Genomic DNA, 12,467 nt, shown 5'->3' with positions numbered 1-12,467 from the left:
TTTCCCAGCGCGAACGTAAGATTTCTTGCAACTATAATAATCTATTATTTGACTGATTTGCTAAAGAAATACAGTAACAATAATGTACCACTATACTTTCTTTCAGCTTTAATACTTCAGCATTAAAGTTAGTAAACTTAATGAGCTACTTATACTCAGAAAATTATACTGAAGAAATTCCAACCTTCAGGAAGCTACCTCTACCTCTTATCACTCTACAATGACATATAGAAAGATTTAAATCTGAGAAAAACATACTTCCCTAAAGTATAAAAAAATTAATGCAATGATTATGGCAAATTCCAAGAAAGTTAACCATGATACCCCATTAGTAACAATATTGTATAAATAGCACAGACAAGTTAAAGATCATATTGGCCTCAATGGTGTAGGTCCAGACTGTAAAGTGACAACATAAAAAAACAAACAAACAAAAAACACCTTCTTACTTAACAGATCTGTTCCCTTGTGTATTCAAAGTTATGACGGCTGAATGTGGTGACTAAATATTTTACTGTATTTTAATCACATTGGCCTTGCTAAGCAAATACAGCTATAACTGTGTAGAGGATTTTATTCCATTTTAGTAAACAATTTTGTTGATGTATATGTTCTAGTCAGTTACACCTGTGTGAACCTACTGAAAGCAATGAGTTTTCACAAGCATCCCTGGGTGCATAATCTGAGAATGAAGCCACAAGGGTGAAACTGAGAACTTAATATGCCCTTCAGAATTTTTATCAGTCACAATGATACACAAGAGAAAGAATCCAAATAGCCTGGATTCTGATAGCATTCTTGCAGCATTTGAAATCAGAATGCCTTTTTTTTTAAATTTGAAAACTGAGCATGTCTGATCTGGAAATCACTGACACAAACATGAATACCCCATATCATTTTTTACAGAGTGACTTTTCAGAATGAAAGCACATTTATACTTTTAATTTTTACTAATCACAAAACAACAGTATAGGAACTACACTTTTCATTATTTTTACTTAAACTGACATAGTTAGGCTGCTTTAAGACATTAATATTAAAAGAATTATTTTGGATTTAATTGTGTTATACAAATAGGTATTTTAATGAAACATATACTTAACACTTCTGAAACCTAATGATTCCACATGTGAAATCAGCATATTTTAAAATTTAATGCAAAGCCATTTGTTCTCCTCTCCAACACTCTCTTCAAATTTAGGCCCCAGACCCAACAATGAAGCCAAGCTGATGACCTTCAACTTCAGTGGATCTCCAGGAAGACATAAAAGGTCCATCTACATAGACGTTATGGCTAATCACTTGCCAAGTATGGTTTAAAACCTGTTTATTCCCATGACACTGTATGCTTAGTTTAAGTCTGGAAAAAGTATTTATGGCAGGTGTAAAATAAACATGTTAAATATATATGAATATAGAACATTCATGTTTTTACATTTTTGTATTAAATGTTACTACCTACACAATGGCAATAGATGAAGTAGAATATTTTCCAAGTTGCAGTCTGAAGATTAATTGTGTGAAAATTGAGCTGTTTATCTTGTTATATTATGGTGGCTTGTTTAAGCAGCAGTTTGAAAGCATTATAAACAAATTAATTATAACAGTAATACAATTTCTTTATTGTTAAATTTAAAATTGCTAATTTCAGCACATAGCACTGTACTTCCAACCAGGCTCCAGATACCTTTTTAACTGGATACTCGGAGTACAGATTAAGGGCCCACTGCTCAAACCCTTATACAACTAGTCTTTATTCAAAAGTATCCCCACTGACTTCAACAGGCTTCGCACATGAGAAAGTTGGCAGGAACAGACTCTTAGTATTATGTGGAGGTCATGACTAAAATTTTGTTTAGCTTGCTACTTTATGATAGTTTGTTTAAGTGGCAGTACTTGAGAACATGTTATATTCACACAAATGTATATTTTATATATATATGTTTTCAAAGCATTGACATCCAAACAAGTCACCAAAATATAGTAGTCAACATATTCAACCACTTGTGTATTAAATCATAATTATTTTATATTTATTATACACAAAACTACATTACAAATTCTTAAAGGTTGCAAAGTCAAGCACTCAAAAAGGTAGGAAATGCCAGAATTCAGGATGTCTGCACATAATTAGAGGCAGAGGTAACAGAAAAACCTACTGTTAAGGTTAGCTAACACTTTAAACACCATGTTTTCAGCTCACGTATAACTTTGTCAAACTTTAATCATTTGGGCTGAAATGTGTCATACCAGGTGCATGCCTCATGCTAATTTTTTGAAGTCTCTGTTTTTGAAAATTAGGCGAGAGAAAAATAGGTGTTCTCAATATTTTTTTTTTTAAAAGGAATCCTTATAACCATATTACTGAGATGCTATAGCACCTCCATCCTTTGAAACAGGGTCTTGACATTTGGCGGGGATCATCCTGGGGTTAGAGAGGTACTTCTTTGCTGTCCCTATAAAAAGCCTCCCAAATTTGGCTGAGTTCTAAGTCTCTGAAAATTACTTTACATGTGCTCACTAGAATTTTGTTAAGAGTCTGGCATCAAAATTCTCTAAACATTCAGTTTGTGCTGGACATGCTCCAGCTTAGCAGTGCAGGGACTAAACAAGTCTTTTCTTCAGTTGCTCCTCCTACCTGTCAGGCCTGCTGTGGCACTCAGCACTTTACTGTGCTCTCAAGTTTCCCTGGTGGCATACAGGCAGTACAGGAGAAGCCACGCACCTCAAATGCAGTGGGGGTGAGGAATACAGGCAGGGGGAGGGTTACAAGAGTTTGTAACCATTAGACGACACTCAACTTTGAATCTTAGAATGTAACCCAGAATTTCTGAGACCCAGCATTCCTCTGCTGTCTAGCAAATATGTACACTGGTGAACATACAGCAACAGCCTCCTACTGCTACCTATTACTCTGTAAACTCAAGTGGTAGAAGTCTGTGCTGTAGATCTAAAAATACCAACCTTACCAGGGACCCACATGAGGAGGGTTAATACAGTTCCACATGATGGAATTTGTTTTTTCAATTTGCTATTTTAAAAACCTAAACCTACATATGAAAACCATGTTAGAGGAAAATTGAGGGTACAAAGCCAAGCAGTCAAATGTTAGGAAATGCCAGAATTAAGGTTGTCCATGCAATTGTAATTTGGCCCCCTTTTTTGTGCAGTATGACAAAGTAATTACATGATCACATACATTTTTCCTCCACAAGATCATGCCTCATTCAGTGCACATGGTAAATGGTGCTCAGGGAATGAATTACGCTGTTGTCTGAATAGGATCTTAGCCTCACTTGCTGCAGAAGTTGAAGGTTTCTAGTTAATGAGGAAGAGAACTGTAGAAACTGAAAGGACAGTCTCAGCATTAAGGCGGTAGTATGCCACCCTGAAGAACTGGATTCCATCCTTCTTTCTGCTATAGAGTTCCTATTTGATGCTGGGCAAGTCACTTAAACCAAAGTTTTCATAGGTGGCCACTAACTGAGTGTTCATCACTTTTTGGGTGCCCAACATTGGGACACCCTAAACCTGATTTGCAGAAGTGCTAAGCACTCACAGGTACAAGTAAAGTCAAAGGGAGCTGTGCTTTGAAAATATTAAGTAGTACAGAAATACTAAGTACTCAGAAAAATCAGACCCTATGCATCATAAATTGGACATCCAAGATTTATGGACACTTTCTACAATTTTGACCTTAATCCCCATCTGTAAAATGGGGGTAATCATAGAAGCATAGAAAAGTTGGGCTGAAGGGACCTCAACAGGTCATCTAGTCCATATGACTGCACTGAGGCGAGGCAAGACAAGTAATCATATCATATTACCTCACTGGAACGTAATGAGGATAAATTATTTCAGATTTGTGAACCACCCAGATACTTCAATGGTAAGCACTACAGAAAGCCCATGAGGAAATTAATAATTCTGTATTCAGTGCAGAATTTGGATGGTGTGTGGTAAATAAGCCATAGGGCCACACATTGAATGATCATGATAAAAATAAATTATGAATAAGTAGCAAGTCAGTGAGCACTGTCCATCCTGAGCACTGAATGAGTGCTGTGAAAAATAGCAGTATGTGATTATGTAACTAAAGAGAACAGCATACACACAAAGGGGCTGAATTAAGGTTGCACTGCAACTTTAATTCTGGCATTTCCTAATTTTTGAGTCCTTTACTTTGCACTCTTACTATTCTTTTAACAGCTTTTGTACATGATGTGTATATATATGGACTAGAGTTTGAATAAAATGTTTCACATCAATGCTTAGCAATACTATTTTGCAAAAACTATAGAGACTTACCCATATTTGTAAAGCACTTTGAGACCAATGGATGAAAAGGGGGAAAATTCTATCACTGAGAAATAACAGGTAACACTGATTTATCTCAAATACTAATAGCAATATGATGAAACATTTCTAGATTTTTTTTAATTGAAGGCAAAAAATACTTTGTATTAAAATCTTTCAAGTTTAACGTGGAAGAAATGAATATTGAAGAACTGTTCTTTTCTTTATAGTTTGTTTCAGGTGAATTGTAATCTTCACGTTCTCTCTCTGTGCACTATCAATGATTATATTTAATTCAACTGAAATTCCTGTTAATTTTATATGTACATTTAGGCCAAAATCCTCTCCACTACTACCAGGGTTTTCTGTGGTGGATAATGGGGCAGGAAGCAAGAGAACTGTAGGTTCTCTCCATAGCCTCTGCCAAACTCCCTCAAGTTCTACACCCCTAACTCTCTCACCTTTGTGAAGTAGACCTGCACCACTTCCAACATAAGAGGGCCCTTTGCACCCACTTAGGGTGAGGGTCTGGATTTGCCCCTTAAAGCAGATTCTGCCTATAAGTGTAAAGGAAATAAAAAGATGCAAATTTAAATAAATGGAGCAGTAAGTCCTCAGTACAGTCCTTTAATAATTATCTTTTTAAAAGGGTTTCTCTCTAATTAAAAAAAGGTCATCTTTTACACAGAGTGTCTCCACAGAGAATCCATATCAACAATAGCCTTGAAGATGTCTCCACATAATTGGACTTTTATGATTATATGATCATTCAAATCAGAAACTAACCTGAATAGCAAATTTTCTAAGAAATGGAAAAAGCAAGATTCAAAAGAAGCAGCACCAAATTAAAATGGCCAGTTCTATCCCCCATTAAATGCAACAGGATTTTTTTGTTTTTTGTGGTACCGTATTCTGAGAAACAAAATAGCTATTCTAATATAGGCTAGTCTTTCCCCTCCCCCAACCTAAATTGGAAGTCATCACACCAGAGACTATCCATAAGTACTGAATACATGTACACACACAGAGCATATAGTCCAACAATAGTTTCTAGCAACAGACTATTTAGCTGAATTCTTAATTTCAAGATTTAAGAAATTTCTTCTCTACTTCTAGATACTGAGGCTGCACAATTTAGTTTCTCTTTTTGAAAGAATTACTGATTTTTCACTAAAATGTTTTGGTTTCTGGAATGGCTTTCATGAACTAAATTTTAATATAAAATCAATATTATGACTTCTGTATTACTACATATGTTTGGCACACATAAAAGCATCACATTTAACAGCTTAAGACACTGAAAACTGCAATAGAACATCTTATTTCAATCCCTAGCTGAAACCATTTCCTGGTTTAACTGGCATCTCTTTCACCTATTACTCTTCAAAGTATTTTATATACAAGTGCAAGAGTATCCAGAGTGCTCAATCAGCGTCAAGCTGCCTTGTCCTAATTATCATACAACAAAAACAAACAATACAATCCCTGACCCAAAGAAATTACAGTCTAAGGCCTTGATTCTTCAGTTAGATCACAGAGTGCCAATGAAGTCAATAGGGTTCCTCATAGTGCAGGAGTCACTCCATGTGTCCAACTGCAGGATTAGGGCCTAAAATTGATTGTACTGGCAGATTTATGATTCTGAGTTTTGTTTTACTTTCACAAATAAGAGAAGCATATTGTTGTTACCTTTTAAAAATGTTTAAAATGTTTGAAGTTAAAGATATACCTTCATCCTGAAACCCAGGTTATTTTAAAAAAAATGTAAAGGCAACTTCAGGAAATACATCTTTGCCTGAGTCCTCTTGCCAATTTTTGTGGGACTCAAATTGTGTAAAAAAAAACCACATAAATAGGAGGAGGAACAAAGTGACTATACATGGAAAACAAACAACAACATACACAAAGTGCTGTCAAATGTACAAAATAAACTAAAAAATGTTTTGCTCTCTGTTCTCTTTCAGTTACAACTAACACACCTAAGATTTCTTTAACACTAATAAATAAAAATCACTTGTCTGACTTTTAAAAGTTATGCTCTTAACATAGTTATTTAAGTAAATTACTGTTCCCATTTTTTAAGAAATTTTCTTCTTGGACACATAGCTGTTCTGACAAATGGAAGTACAGTTTCTGATGCTTGGGGGAAAATAGGCATGAAAATTAAATACTTCTGGTTTTCCACTATTTTTAAAATTTGATTTTCAAAATGTTAACTAAAAATTAACGTCTCCCAGTAAAGTGTACAGTAAGTACTTTTAATTTCCAGATAAAATATTTTTGAGTTTGAGAAAATATATCACCAAGTAGCCCATGATGACCTTAATAATTCAAAATTAAACACATTGCATATCACTAGAAGATGATTTTTTTTAAAAAAATCACAAATACAGTGTCTGCAATTTACAGGTTTGTTTATAAACATGTTTTTCATTTTCCATATATATGAATTTTATCCAGAAACATGTATGTTTTGGGATTTTAAAAACAAGCAGTAAACCGTGTCAGAAGAAAAACTTGACAGGAACTATATAGCAGCTCAATTCCTACTCATATCTTGCATGTTTCAAGTCAATTGCCTTATTTAATTTAAATTACTGAAATTAAAGTGTATAAATCAAACAAGTCCATTAGCAATCATCTAACCGAAACTAATTTTCCCTTGTTCCAGAGACTCGTTCTTTAAAAATGACGAGAGAAACCCTAGGGCCAATGTCGCTTCCTGATGATGAAAATTACCCAAGTACAACAGTTTTTGTACAGTCCTTTCTTTCCTGTAAACTAGAGCTACGTCGGCCTCCACACCCTCTATGGCCCAAAAGAAAACAGCAATTCATTACACACAGAGATAGGACAATTCGAGACAACTTGCAGCTCTCTCTACAATTCATAAAGTTTAAAAATAAAAATTGCTTTATCAAAGTATAAATGGTTCCTCTCCACGCATGTAGGCCTGAGGCCCTGTTGCAAACAGTGTCTCTCACAGGACCAGGCAGCACAAAGACAGGAATGGGAGATTAGTGGGAGGGAGGGAGGCCGGGATTGGGGCTCAGCAGGATCTTCAGGCTTTTTAAAATTCAAACTGCTCCCTGACCAATACAAATCACGGACACGCTACTGACTACTACATGGATTTACAGCATTAAAAACACGCCTTCTATGTGACAGCTATATTAACTTCAATCTTTTAAACATGTATTAGGACACAGAGGCAAGTTAGCAAGGCTGAGCAGAAAGATTCTGAACACAATACAAAAAGTTACTTTTAAAGACACATTAACCACTTAATGTTACAAGAGATCTCCCTGAACAAGAAAACATACTACAATATAGTGAAAGTTTATTGTGCAATATTGCTACATTTTAACTACTTGAACATTTCCTTTCAATATTAAATATGAAACTTAGTATCAAAACAGCCTGATCAGAGCAAATTTTCACCAATGATGCAGCTTTAGTGGAAGTATTTTACTGGTTACCAGCGGGTACTTTAAATTTACCAGTTTTTTCAACAGCATTCTCAACTCCACTACATATTAGTCCAAGGTTTACTTTACTATAAATGACTTACACCATTTACAGACACTTTCTGTTAAGATGACACCTAGTTACCCTGTCAAACATCATGGACACAAACAGCCAATAACAATTCCGGGACCTCAAAATGATCTGACCTGACAAGAAAAGATAGCTCTTATTTTAATTCAATTTAAATCCCATATTCTTAGGGTAAAATCCCAGTTCTACCTTGATCCCTGAAATGTCATATATTTATCACTCTGTGCACAACCCCTGCCCATTTGTTCACAAGTTATTAGAAAGCATAAAACAATATTTTTGTGTATTACTTATTCATGGAATATATATAATCTCTACGTTATATATTATATTGATAACCGACATGATACTCCATGTATATTTCCTGGGGTCTCCAGGTGTTCATGGTGTGTCAATCATTCAACAAGGACTAGTTGTATTCTATAAATAAAAGTAGTGATTACAGCGCGAGTCAATTACTATATATTGGGAGGTTCAATCTTTTAAACTGTACAAATCCATGTGTATTAACTTTTGAGTGTTCAAACTGGAGTTTGTTTAAGGAGAAATAATGGTGAGGATAATGGGTATAATGGAAATATTTGTTTCTCCCTGCTCCTCATACTGCTCTCTCCCGGTCCAGAAGACTCTCTGGGCTGGTTGCGCTGGGACCTTTCCCCCCTGCCCTACTGAAGTTGTAAATATGGCAAGGGATCATTGCACATTTGCTGTTAATTGTATTGTTTCCTGCTGCTGCTCTCCGGGTTGAGGCCTGTCACTGAGAAGCCGCTTCGCCTCTCTAATCCCCGAGCTGGAGTGAAGGCGCTGGCCGGCGGCCTGCGCCCTCCGCCGGGCCTGAGCCTCCCGGCAGCCCGGGAAGAGCCAATCTCCTCCGCCAAACCCTACACAGAAGGAAAGGGGTTGTGCAAGGAACACCTCCGGCTGCCCCTCACTCCCTCTCTACCCGGGTAACAGCTAATCCCCTCTGCCCCCGGCAGAGCTGGGCCGCCTGCGCTGGAGGCCCGGCCCGCTGCTGGAGAGGGCAGGGAGGGGAAGGGGAGACAAGGAGGGGGAATTACCTGAGCAAATCGGCGTCTGAATCCAACGAGAATCCGAGAGAGGGGGAGAGGAATCCGCCCCCCTCCCTCCTCAGAGGAGCCGCCGCCGCCGCTGCTGGGCCGCCGCCGCCGCGGAGCAGGAGGAGGAGGGGAGATAATATAACAACAATAATCCGGACCGGGAGGGGGGCTGGCTCCTCTTCCGTCTCCTCCTCAGTGCAGCGAACATGTAGAGCCGGAGGGTGAGCGGCCGAGACAAATCCCTTCCCCCTGAGCCTGCTTCACAACATCAACACGGGCCGGGCAGAACCGGTTCCGAGACACACACCGACCCGGGGGGGGGGGGGCCGCTGCCACTGGCCCGCCCGCCGCCACCGCCTCTCCCTCTGTGCGTGTGAGTGTGTGCGGGCGGGGGAGGGGGGGGTAGCTTGGGCACGGTGAGTCGGTACCGAGCGGGGGGGGGAGGAGGAGGAGGAGGGGAAGGATCCTGTGTGTGTCTCTCTCCCTCTCAGAACAAAATGCCGACCGGAAGTGCAGCTGCAGGAATGACTCCCTCCACCGGCGCCAAACACCAACAGCCTCCCCCTTCCCGCTGCCGCGGCTGCCTCCTCCTTGTTCACTCAGCCAGCCCTGTTTCCGCCACCGCCACTGCTCTCCTCCCCTCTCCGCAACACACAGCAGCTGGAGCTTCTCCGTCTGCCTCGTCTCGCCTCCCGGCTGCCGCCGCTGATGTAGCTCTCCGCCTGTGTCTCTCCCTTTCTCCACCCTTCCTCTGCCTCCGAGTTTTTCTTTCTTTTCCCTTTCTCATCTAGATGAATGCGACTGGAGTTTGGATTTAGGCCTGCGCTAAGCAGAAGGGAACCTGCGATCGATCTGTGAAGAGGGGACCATTTGAAAGAAGATTTTCTTTTAATGTTGATGAGAAGGAAGACTTTAAATGACTGCAAAATCTTTCCTCGCATGAGACACTTGAAAGGGTGCATTAAAATGGATCCCAAAAGAAGGAAATCTTCCCTCGTCCGAATGACTGCGATTTAGCAGACCTTGGAAACTTGCTGGATCTTATTTTATTATTGTTCTTGTCCATGTGTGTGTTAAGATGCTGTTGTAGCCGGATTTGAAACATCCGATGCTGAAAATGTTGCTGTGTCGAGTGATTTCCAGACGAGTATGGTAACCGAATAATTGATTTTTAAAAGCAAGTGCAGAGGAGGGGAGAGACTGCTGTTGAAGTGAAGGCTCGTTTGCTGGAACCTGAAATGTTTGTTGCCAGATTTTCCTAGAAAAGACTTTACTAGGCTAATTATGTGTTGTGAAGGAATCTTTGGCGAAGACAACAGCCCTAGTCAGAAGGCTTTTCTATTTTCTGTTCTGGCATTGTGTGTGATCATACCACAGGATAGTACGAAGTGTGTGTCTTTCATTTATGCTGGGTTAGCCGCCTCCTTTTTACTCACTATTGAGATTCCGATCCTGCAGTTCTCACTTAGACGAGACTCCAGTTGATGTCAATAGGAGCCTTGTTTAAGTAAGGACTGCAGGATTGGACCATACAATTGGACAGTAAGTACATGTAAATGTCATGGAATGCATCCTTTCGGCTATGGATGGACGTAGTTTACACATGGGAGAAATGCCTTCCAAATCATGCCATTGCTTTTACATGCGACGCAACTGGATCCTCTCTGACCTCTATGTGATCACTGCTTGAATAATTACTAGGTACGTCTCCACCACCGTTTTAAAAACGTGGCTGTCCCTCTCAAATTGAAAACTAGTTCATAGTGTCAGAGTGGAATATAATTTTTAAAACTACATATTTTTGGGTGAAGGCAGTAGGAGCGATATCTTACTTCAGTACTGTATTGATTATACTAATTTCATATGGATAAATTTCTATATATAAGCTTAAAGGGACAACTTTTGTCTGAAATTTGTTACCTACACTTGTTCCAAATAACCATTTAGGCCCTGATCTTGCAAATGCTTATGCATCACATGTAATTTTAAGCACAGATGTATCTGCAGAATTAGGGCTTTCATTAGTTATTCCACTTCTTTTTGTGGACTGTTCAGAGAGTAATGGGTGGAAAAGACAGGAAAATTTGATTATAAAACCACAAAACTTGGCAGAGCCAGGCGTATTACCTACCTGAAACTATGGTAACTTATTATTATTAATTGACTAGATTTAAGTTTTTGAGTCCTCTAAGTAATTGTAATAAATTATCAATACAATGAAATATCTTAAAATCAATTAATAGATTATAAGGCCAGAAGGGACCATTGTAATCATCTAGTCTAACCATCATTTGTAGGATGGAATAGCAAAGTGCTTCTCTGTAAAATGTGGCTATTCAATGCAAATGTCATGGTAATAACATACATTAATCTACTGAATTTCACTCTGAATCTTTGATTAATAATATGAGTGACCCTCTTCTGATGTCTTTTCAACCCTATTTAATTAAATTAGGCAGTAATACTTGGGAAAATTGTCATTTTATTACATTAGATATGCATCAGAAAAGTAATTAAAGGATTGGAAGCAATGGTTGTTTTGGAAACTATTGTTATGACATGATAGATTCAGAATTACTTGTAAAATTAAGCTCCTTACGTAAAAACTAAATATATTTTACTTATCTGGAAGCAATTAGATATAAAGGTTATTACAGTAATAAAGTAAGGTCCTGATTCTGCATTCAGATCCATACAAGTAGATCTCTATAGTCCATTGTCTTTATTGGACTCCATGTCAAACCATAAGTATCGGGTCATATATGTTTACAGAACAATTTATTATACATAATTCATCATGTTATATGATTGATGTCCATGAGGAAGAGGGATTATGGTGTCATGAAAATTATAGAAACAAAATGTTACAACAAAAGTGAATTGCAGATAAGTCTTCAAAAGTTTTAGGCCTCATCCTGCTTCCTTTGAAGTCACTGGGTGGTGGTTAAGACTACATCTTTTCCTCTAAATGACAAATGCATGGCTATCATCACTGTAAATCTAAGATAATTATCACTCTAAATGTGCACACTTTTTAATTTTTTGATTACTTGTTAGAATGAATAAAATAAGTATGCACTGTAATTTTTCCATTTGTTTTTTACAGGGTCTGGTGTAACATATCCAAGTTTTCCCTCATTTTAAGTTCTGCATGGTGTACTCTAGTAGTAGCTGGAGTGGGACTCAGGAGACTTGGATTCTATTCCTGGCTCTACCACTGGGCTGCTGGGTGACCTTGGGCAACTCACTTCATCTCAGCTTCCCCATCTGTAAAAGGAGGATAATGATATTGACCTCCTTTGTAAAATGCTTTGAGACCTCCAAATAAAAAGTGATATATAAGAGCTTTTTATTATTACCATTATTTCTGTTTGTTAGTCAGTCCATATGTAATATGTATTTATTTCTGCACAGAATTTTTGGAAGGTCTTTGGTGTATCTGCATAAATAAAAAGCCCGAACAAGATAGTTATATTTTTAAATAAATAAATAAAACTTGCTAGCAATTTAAAAAACTTTTGTGCACAATTTTGGGAATTCATTGTATATACGTTC

General features: G+C 38.1%; 1 protein-coding gene and 1 long non-coding RNA gene across 5 annotated transcripts in view; one reads left to right on the top strand and one right to left on the bottom strand.

The window, feature by feature from the left end:
• NIPBL (NIPBL cohesin loading factor) overlaps positions 1-9,283 on the bottom strand; it is a 294,436-nt gene extending 285,153 nt beyond the window's left edge. For all 4 annotated transcript variants that reach the window (XM_084629342.1, XM_084629343.1, XM_084629345.1 and 1 more), the window contains exon 1: positions 8,913-9,283. The gene's annotated coding sequence lies outside the window, so the exon portion shown is untranslated. The remainder of the gene's footprint in view (positions 1-8,912) is intronic.
• Positions 9,284-9,404: 121 nt separating this feature from the next.
• Positions 9,405-12,256, top strand: LOC311521177. Its single transcript, XR_014711822.1, has 2 exons — positions 9,405-10,613; positions 12,019-12,256. It is a non-coding gene; the product is annotated as an uncharacterized lncRNA (long non-coding RNA).
• The last annotated feature ends 211 nt before the right edge of the window (positions 12,257-12,467 follow it).

Source organism: Lepidochelys olivacea (assembly GCF_965140295.1).
Source record: "Lepidochelys olivacea isolate rLepOli2 genome assembly, chromosome: 5".
NCBI classification, from domain to species: Eukaryota; Metazoa; Chordata; order Testudines; family Cheloniidae; genus Lepidochelys; species Lepidochelys olivacea.
This window is presented reverse-complemented; position numbering and strand designations above follow the sequence as displayed.